At 41.2% G+C, this 10,457-nt stretch overlaps 1 protein-coding gene across 1 annotated transcript in view; it reads right to left on the reverse strand.

Moving 5' to 3' along the window:
• Positions 1-10,255, reverse strand: part of ATP8B4 (ATPase phospholipid transporting 8B4 (putative)) — a 254,349-nt gene extending 244,094 nt beyond the window's left edge. Inside the window, exon 1 of the mRNA XM_036258095.1 lies at positions 10,185-10,255. The gene's annotated coding sequence lies outside the window, so the exon portion shown is untranslated. The remainder of the gene's footprint in view (positions 1-10,184) is intronic.
• Positions 10,256-10,457: the final 202 nt, after the last annotated feature.

The following is a 10,457-nucleotide window of genomic DNA, read 5'->3' on the forward strand; positions in this document are numbered from 1 at the left end:
ATGCCAATGTTCACAACAATGTCATTCAGGGTTAGGGTAGGGTTAGGGTTAGGGTTAGGGTTAGGGTTAGGGTAGAAGCAACCCAAATGTCCACCGATGGATGAATGGATAAACAAATGTGGTATATATGTACAATGAAATATTATTCAGCCTTAAAAAGGAACAAAATTCTCATGCATGCTACAACACGGATGAATCTTGAAACCTTTTCCTATGTGAAATAAGCCAACTCGGAAGGACAAATATTGTGTAATTCCACTTACATGAGATGCCTAGAGTAGGCAAAAAATAGAAGCTACCAGCATTTGGGGGAGGGAAGAATGAGAAGTTATAGTTCACTGGGTACAGAATTTCAGACAGAGATGTTGAAAAAATTTCAGAGATGGGTAGTGGTGATGGTCACACAGCATCGTGAATGTGCTTAATGCTGTTGAACTGAAAAGTGGTTACATGGTAAATTTTATGTTACTCCCGCTAGATAATATTGTCATAATAAGAAATGTCTAAACTTGCAAGAATTTTTATGAGTTGATTTGAGCCAAATTGACGAGAAGCATAATCTCAACGAACTGAGAAATGCTCCGGAGAAGAGCAGTTTTGCACCTGTGTGCTTTAGGTCTCTGAGTTTGCAAGGCCGCATGCAGGCCTCCCCTCAAGTTTACTTGGTGGCACCTTTTTTGTCCACAATATTATCTGAACAGGACTTAATCTGTAGTCTTCATTGGACAGCATGTACATGGTCAGAACACCAGAAGTTCTACGCTTTCAAGAGGACTTGTCTTGCCTTAAAATCTTACTTTTTGTAAATATGACCTTCATGTCTGTAATCTAGAGTTTCCAAAGAGCTTTCTTGGTGATCACCTCAACTTGCCTTCACCACAATCCAGTCAGTTAGGTGAAAAGAATTTTGATTAAATAGCTGAGCATTTGAGAGAAAAGTTTTTCCTAATTTACTCACCCTCTTACCTTGTCCCCTGACTTTATATATAATTTCTCAAAAGGAAGCCATGAAAAAAAATTTCTTTTTGTACATGCCCCTGGCGGAAACCGAACCCGGGACTCTCTGGTCCGCAGGTTGACGTTCCAACGGCTGAGCCAAACAGGCCAGGGCCAAGCCATGAAAATTTTTATGCTTGAGAATCTGCAGCTATGCAGCTTTTCTGAACAGAATAAATAGCATTGAGTATTTCTTGGTAGCTGTGAATATACCAAGTTCCACTGCCAAGACAGCTAAGAAAGCCAATGAAGTATCCTTTTACGCAAACAGATTAACCACCTATAACAACTGGGATGTCCTGACCCATCATTCCAAATCTACAGTTGGAAGAAATGGATTTAAACAGATTTTTATTCAGTAAGTGCGGATACTCTGCTAGGCACTTTGTGAGACATAGAAAGATGAACAAAATGTGATTCTTGCTCATGAGACTCTTACCAAGTACTGGGAGGAGTCAGGCATGCAGATGAGGGGGTTCTGCAGCCAAAGGAGAAAACAGGCTCTGCTGTTGATTAGGGAACTGCCAAGCAGTAGACTCAGTCACTTTGTGTCAATTCAACTTAATCACAATGATATGAACTAATCAAGAATTAATCAATTCCCAGGAATTTAGCCATTACAAGGGTTTTATGGGGTGTTGTTTGTTTGTTTGTTTGTTTGTTTGTGTTTGTTTGTGAGCTTGCTTACTTTTAATGCCAAGAAAGAAATATTGAGCTGACTGAAATGTCAACCCAAGCCTCGGTGTCAACCTGAATGACAGAGAAGTACCTCTGGCCTAAAATTATGATTTAAACACATACAATACAAAAGGGGGGGGGGGACAGAACAAAGTATTTCCCAATTTAATAAACACATTCTTGAACGATCCACCTGCTGAGAGGAGACTAGAAGCCAGCTGACCTCCTGACGCTGCATCCCTTTGAGAGGAACCCTGGAGCCCACGCTGTAAACTACCTCTGCACCAAAGTGTGAGAATTGCTGGGGTATAAGTGACGAAATATTGTGCAAATTACTTAACTGCCTTACATTTTAGCTTCCTGGGTGTAAAATTAGGAAAAGTAAAACCGTTTTCTTTAGCTGTTTGTGAAAATCAAATGAGATATTCACTAAATGGATAAAAGAACGAATGCATGAGTAAATTGCATGTGCAGTGATAGAAGGAGAATAAGACATAAACCAGCACCTATCACATTGTCTAACATTGGTCAGTGTTCTCCCTCTTCTCTCTCTAGAATCTTCCCAATGGCTACCACATTTCTTGTATCAGAAGAGAAGGAAAAGCTCTGGGTTCTGAGCTACTCCACATCTTCAGTACCTTCCATTCTGATACAATTACCTGACTTCTCCTCTTCCTAGGACAGTAGTCCCCAAGCATATCCTTTCTATAAACCATAAAACAGCACAAGAAATAGACAGTTTTAAATGATGAGATCAAGTAGAATAAAAAGAAGTTTTAATATATTCTTCCTGCAGCCCTAGGGGTTGAAAACCACTACTCCAGTACAAAATGTTCCAGTAGTAGTACAACTCGGTGAGCAAAGATGGCAGCGGGCAGGACAGGAGGAAGGGTGAGTGTGTGAGAGAGTGAGCGAGTGTGTGAGAGAGTGTGAGTGGACTTGAAGGTGGACAACCAAACCCGAGCAGTGCAAAGACAAGAAGCAGAAGGTTCCTGTGCTGTGGACGGAGCAGCCGGCTACCGCGGTAAGCGGCTCTTCAGGGCGCTTCTCCCTGTGCTTCGGGGAGGTCCCACCATTTGGAAGATCCCGGGTCTTCCCTGGGAGGAGGCAGTGGGAGCGGCTAGGGCCCAGCAACCTGAGCCCACCAGTGCACCTGGCACCATCAGACCAGTGGACACTCTGTGTCAACACAGACCAGTGCACAGTAGTGGAGCTCCCAAGGTGCCGGTCATGGAAGGTGCAGACAGCCCGGAGCCCAGCACCATCCCCCATAGTAGCGACCTGATCAGAGTCAAGATATACCCCCAGCAACAGAGGCTGGGGAACAGACATCCATCCCCAGGCAACAGAAGCACAGACCAGCAGCTGAGACCCATCCCCACAAACTACAGCATAATCTGAGCAGAGTTGAGCCCCATAGGGCAGCAGCACTCCCCAGACACCAGCAGCGGGACCTGGGGCTCCACAGAGGCCTGTGTGGTCCAGTAGCTCACAAGAGCAGTGGGAAGCCGGAGCCTGAGAGAGACTGGTGTGATCCAGCTGCTCTCCCACAGAACCTGAAGTGTGCGGGGCACCAGAGAGGCCTGTACAACCCAGTAGGGCCTGTGTGATCTAGTTACCCACGGAGCCTCTGGGGTGCTGAAGCACCAGAGAGGCCTGTGCAACCCAGCAGGGACTGTGCCATCCAATTACCCTATAGACCTGTGGGGTGCTGAAGCACCAGAGAGGCCTGTGAGACCCAGAAGCCCATAACATAGGCATAGAGCTGGGTCCCCAAAAGGACTGTGCGATCCAGTTACCCACAGGACCTGCAGGGTGTGGGGGCACCAGGAAGGCCTGTGCGACCCAGCCACACACAAGATAGGAATAGAGGAGGTGAAAATGGAGGCAGATAGAATAGAAGCTACGCAGACGATCTCCCAGCACCAAATGAGAATTACAACTAAAATAAAGACAAATCCTCAGAAAAAAAGCAACAAAAAAGCAGCAGGACAAGACCATAAAACCAGGGACACTGGTAGGATCTGCGGAGGCACTAGAGGGTGGCGGGCTAGGAGCCCACGGACAGCAGCAGTCTTAGCTGTGAGCAGCGCCCTTGGGGAATAAAGACCAAGCCCGCTCCACAGCACAGAGAGCCAGGACAGAGCACTAAAATAACCACAGCCACTCACCTGGGGGCTACGGCAGAGGGAGGGCTGATTGGGCTGGAACTCTGTGGGGACATCTGAGATTTGGAGGGCACTCAGAGTTTTTGCTGAGTTGTGGCCACAAAGGACAGGGGCCAATGTGCTCCCTCCCCAAACTGTGGAGGAAGCAGCAGCCCTCCCCCTCGGAGATTCAGACTTTCCCAGGTGAGGCAAAGAAATGCAAATTAGGGCTCATTAATAACCAGCATCTATCCCACCCTCTGGAAATCCTCTTATGCAGAACATGAGGGCTACATTCCAAGGCACTGAGTAACTGAGACTACTACCCTCCAGAAAAAAGCTAGAGGATAACTGAACCTTTCCTGGGCTTGCAAATCTACCCAGAAAACTAAGACTTGACAGTGGTGTTTAAAGTGGGCCCACCCAGGCCCATCCAAACCCAGTAGAGGGAGCCACAAACAGCAGAACACCAACACTCACAGGGAAAATTTGGCAGGCTTTAAAACCCACTGAGATAGCCAAAATCGTGAAACAAAGAAACAAATTCCAAATGAAAGAACAAGAGAACTCTATCGAAGATGACATAATTGAAATGCAGCTAAGCAAATTATCAGAGGTAGAGTTCAGTGCCATGATCTTGAGGAAGCTCAACAGCATGAGTAAGGACATCAGCACCATGACTAAAGCTATGGAAACATTGAAAATCAACCAATTGGAAATGAAGAATGACATAGCACAAATTAAGAACACATTGGAAGGACTAACCAGCAGAGTAGAGGAAGCTGAGGACCACATCAATGAATAAGAACACAGGGTAGAAAAAATTAACCAATCAGAAAACCAAAACAAAAAAACAATTAAAAAACAGGAAGACAGTTTAAGAGAACTGTGGGACAACTGGAAATGTAATAACATTCACATCATAGGAGTCCCCAAAGAGGAAGAAAATGGACAAGAATTAGAGAATATATTTGAAAAAATAGTGACAGAAAACTTTCCTAACTGGGTGAAGGAAGAAGGCATTCAAATTCAAGAAGCACAGAGAGCCTCAAGTAAGAAAAACCCAAACAGGTCCACACCAAGACACATAGTAATTAAAATGCCAAAAATTAAAGACAAGGAGAGAATCCTAAAGGCAGCAAGAGATAAGCAACAGGTGACCTTCAAAGGAAACCCCATAAGGCTCTCAGCTGACTTCTCAACAGAAACACTACAGGCCAGAAGGGAGTGGCATTAAGTAATCAAAGTCATGAAAAAAAAAGGATTTGAATCCAAGACTGCTCTATCCAGCAAGGCTATCATTCAAAATAGAAAGTCAAATAAAGAGCTTTCCAGAAAAAAATAAGGCTAAAGGAATATATTAACACCAAACCAGCATGGCAAGATATGCTTAAAGGAATGCTGTAATTAGTAGAAGAAAGAGAAAGAAAAATAGAACCACAGTACACAAAAATGGCAATAAATAAGTACATATCAATTATCACCTTAAATGTCAATGGTTTGAATGCTCCAATAAAAAGACACAGAGTAGATGACTGGAAAAGAAAGCATGACTCACATGTATGTTGTTTACAAGAGACCCACCTCACAACAAAAGACTCACATATGTTGAAAGTGAAGGGATGAAAAAAAATCTTTCAAGCAAACAGAAAGCAAAAAAAAAAAAAAAAAGCTGGGGTAGCAATACTCATATCTAATAAAATAGATTTCAAAATGAAGGCCATAAATAGAGACAAAGAAGGCCACTACATAATACTGAAAGGAACTATCCAACAGGAAGATATAACCTTGGTAAACATATATGCATCCAATTTAGGAGCACAAACATATATTAAAAATCTTTTGGAGGACTTCAAAGGAGAAATCAACAGCAATACAATTATAGCAGTGGACTTTAATACCCGGCTGACATCACTGGATAGATCTTCTAGACAAAAAAATTAACAGGGAAACACAGACTCTAAATGAAGCGCTAGATCAAATGGATTTAATAGATATCTAGAGAATTACAACCTAAAACCGCAGAATTCACATTCTTCTCAAGTGCACATGGGACACTCTCAAAGATAGACCACATGTTAGGGCACAAACTAAGTCTCTACAAGTTCAAGAAGATTGAAATCATATCAAGCATCTTCTCAGATCACAATGGCATAAAACTAGAAATCAATTGCAACAAAAACATGCAAAGACATTTAAAAATATGGAGGCTAAATAGCATGTTATTGAATAATGAATGGGTTACCATGGAGATCAAGAAAGAAATTAAAGACTTCCTGGGAACCAATAAAAATGAACACACAACACAAAATTTATGGGATGCAGCAAAAGCAGTTCTGAGAGGGAAGTTCATAGCACTACAGGCCTACCTCAAGAAGCAAGAAAAATGTCTAATAGACTATCTAACTTCACCAGTTAAAGAACTAGAGAGCAAACAAAAAGAAAACCCCAAATCAGGTAGAAGGAAGGAAATAGTAAAGATCAGACCAGAAATAAATGACATGGAGACCAAAAAAACAATTCAAAGGATCAATGAAACAAAGAGCTGGTTTTTCAAAAAGATAAACAAGATTGATGGACCCTTACCTACACTCACCAAGAAACAAAGAGAGAGAATCCAAATACACAAAATCAGAAATGAAAGGGGAGAAATAATAACTGACACCACAGAAATACAAAGGATAGTTAACAAATATTACGAACAATTATATGGCAACAAATTCGACAATCTAAGCAAAATGGACAAATTTCTAGAACCACACAGTCTCCCAAAACTGAACTGGAAAGAAATAGAAAACTTGAACAGACCAATAACAACAGAAGAAATTGAAGATGTAATCAAGACTCTCCCAGCAAACAAAAGCCCAGGCCCAGACGGGGGAATCTTATCGAACATTCAAAGAAGAAATAATACCCATTCTCCTCAAACTATTCCAAAAAATTGAAGAAGAAGGAAGACTTCAAAACTCATTTTATGAGGCCAGCATAATTCTAATTCCAAAACCAGAAAAATACACTACAAAGAAAGAAAGCTACAGACCAATATTTCTGATTAACATAGATGCCAAAATCCTGAACAAAATACTAGCAAATCAAATCCAGCAATACATCAAAAAAGTTATTCACCAAGACCAACTGGGATTCATCCCAGGGATGCAAGGCTGGTACAATATTCACAAATCAATAAATGTGATACACCACATAAACAAAATGAAAGATAAAATAATATGATCATATCAATAGATGCTGAAAAAGCATTCAACAAAATTTAGCACCCATTTCTGATAAAAACGCTCAGCAATCTGGGAATAGATGGATCATATCTCGACATAATAAAGGCCATATATGAAAGACCTACAGCCAACATCATACTCAATGGGCAAAAACTAAAAGCATTTCCCTTAAGAACAGGAATAAGACAAAGATGCCCACTTTCACCACTCTTATTTAGCATAGTACTGGAAGTCTTAGCCACAGCAATCAGAAAGGAGGAAGTGAAACTGTCATTATTTGCAGATGACATGATACTGTATGTAGAAAACCCCAAAGACACCATCAAAAATTTACTAGACTTAATAAATGAATTTGGCAAAATTAGCAGGATACAAAATGAATGTCAAGAAATCGATGGCATTCTTATACACCAATGATGAACTCACAGAAAGAGAAACTAAGAAAACAATCTCATTTACCATCGTGGCAAAAAAATTAAGATACTTGGGAATAAACTTAACCAAAGAAATAAAGGACCTATTCACAGAAAACTACAGGTCATTGAAAAAAGAAATAGAGGAAGATATAAAACAGTGGAAGCACATACCTTGTTCATGGATTGGAAGAATTAACATCATTAAAATGTCCATATTACCCAAAGCAATCTATAGATTCAATGCAATCCCCATCAAAATACCAACATATTTCATAAAACTAGAACAAATACTTCAAATGTTTATATGGAACCAAAAAAGACCTCAAATAGCCACAGCAATCTTGAAAAAGAAGAACAAAGTTGGAGGGATCACATTACCAGATTTCAGGTTATACTACAAAGCCACTGTAATCAAAACAGCCTGGTACTGGCACAACAACAGGCATATATAGACCAGTGGAACAGAACAGAGAACCCAGAAATGAACCCAAGGCAATATGCTCAGTTAATATTTGACAAAGGTGGCAAGAGCATACAGTGGAGTAAGGACAGCCTCTTTAATAAATGGTGTTGGGAAAATTGGACAGCTTCATGCAGAAAAATGAAACTAGACCATCAACTTGCACTATACACAAGAATAAACTCAAAATGGAAAAAAGACTTAAATGTGACTCATGAATCCATAAAAATCCTAGAAGAAACTGTAGGCAACAAAATTTCAGACATCATACGCAGCAGAATTTTCACTGATACATCACCTAAGGCAACAGAAACAAAAGAGAAAATGAACACATGGGACTACATCAAACTCAAAAGCTTCTGCACAGCAAAAGACACAATCATCAAAATGGAAAGGCAACCCACTCTATGGGAGAGCATAATTGCCAATGATATATCAGATAAGGGGTTAATTTCCAATATATATGTGCTCATACAACTCAACAAAAGAAAGACAAAAACCCCAAGTGAAAAATGGGCAGAGGAACTAAATAGACACCTCTCCAAACAGGACATACAAATGGCTAAGAGACATATGAAGAAATGCTCATCATCACTAATCATCAGAGAGATGCAAATTAAAACAACAATGAAGTATCACCTCACACGTGTCAGAATGGCTGCCATCAGCAAATCATCAAACAAGTGTTGGCGAGGGTGTGGAGAAAAGGGGACTCTAGTATACTGCTGGTGGGAATGCAGACTGGTGCAGCCACTATGGAAAACAATATGGTGTTACCTCAAAAAATTAAAAATTGAACTTCCATTTGACCCAGTGATCCCACTTCTAAGAATATACCCTAAGAAGCCTGAAACACCAATAAGAAAGAATATATGTACCCCCATGTTCATAGCAGCACCATTTACAATAGCTAAGATCTGGAAACAGCCCAAATTTCCATTAGTAGACAAATGGATAAAAAAAACCAGTGGTACATACACACAATGGAGTACTATGCAGCTGTAAGAAAGAAAGATCTCTTATCCTTTGAGAGGACATAAAGGGACCTGGAAAGTATTATCCTAAGTGAAACAAGCCAAACAGAGAAAGACAAGTATCATATGATCTCACTTTTTTGTGGACTATAATGAACATAACAGTCTGAGGAATGGGGTAGTCCCAGAGACATGGAAGTGGGGTACAGACTGACAATCCCCAGAAGAGAGGGTGGTGGGGGAGAGATAAACCACAGAACTTAATATGCATGTATGCATGAACAATGGATATGGACAACAAAGCTGGGGACAGGGCACGGAGGGAGGGGAGGAGGGAATCAGTGGGGGGAAAAAGAGAAACATCTGTAACAATTAATTAATTAATTTTTATAAGTTTCAGCAGGATAGTAAGAAGCCAGGAAAATACCTTGGCAAGGGGAAACTGAGACAGATGGCTGATTTAAACTGACCTCACCCAGCACCCTGACTCACCTGCCTCCTTCTCCCTTGCACGACCACTCCCTTAAGCACTCTGCTCTCAGGACAATGAGGTTCTGATCAGCATCAGATCATCTTATGAACAAATCCTGGGGTCTGTGGACCACAGAGATGGAGTTTTGGTCAAGCTAGAGATGATACCTAGGCCTCCAGGCCCAGAAAAGCAGCAAAACCAGATGAAACAGATACCATGGTCAATATCAGGACCAGATTAAATGACTAATGACCCCCTAGAACCAACCACTCAGTAGAGACCACGACCCTGAAAGGACACACCTGGAAAGCTGATGAATATTCTATTGATATCCTCCCCTGAAACCTCTCCTAAAATTCCTGCCTTTGGAAAACAGATTAAAAGCCCTGAAGACACACCCATGCCTTTCCCCTCTTCTTTCCTAAGGCGTGTATCTTTTGCTTTCTTCTCCAATGGCCCTGCCTTTGCCTCTGTAACTTGCTTCCTGAGTCCACACAGCCCAGCTGGTTCATTTCTGCCTCGGTGACTCTCTTCCTAAAAGGCCAAGGCAGATCTCTGAGCAGCCTGCTTGATTATTCCCTTTGAGTGTACTTTCACTTTGCTTGCTAAATAAACTTCCTCTTGTACTAGAGTTCTTGACTCTAAATTCTTTCTTTGCCAAACTCAAACCAAGAGCCCATAATGCTGCTAAAGGAAGTACACTAAAAATGTTTCTGCCCCACCCTGACCTCTTCCCTTCAGTGCCTAAAATCTACTCACTTCTCATTTAGGAACAGGTTCACCATATCTAAAAAGCGAGTTTTCTAACCTCTTGTAGTTTCGTTTACTCTCTGGTTCTTCCCGTGGTGCAGTGGGCCAAAGTGCATCAAAAAAAACAATTTAATTTCTTCTCCCCCAATCTGCTCATAAATCACTTCCTGCTGGTTAGTTAACCTCTTGTGTAAGAAAGTAGGTTTCCTTACACTAATCAACATAAACAACTGACCCCTTTTGGTGGTGCCATTTCCTATGTGAAACTTTCCACGTTGATGAGAAGATTCACAACTGAGTGTTAGTTATTACTCAACTCACAGAAAGAACA

The sequence above is a fragment of the Molossus molossus genome, unplaced genomic scaffold (assembly GCF_014108415.1).
Source record: "Molossus molossus isolate mMolMol1 unplaced genomic scaffold, mMolMol1.p scaffold_m16_p_1, whole genome shotgun sequence".
Lineage (NCBI taxonomy): Eukaryota > Metazoa > Chordata > Mammalia > Chiroptera > Molossidae > Molossus > Molossus molossus.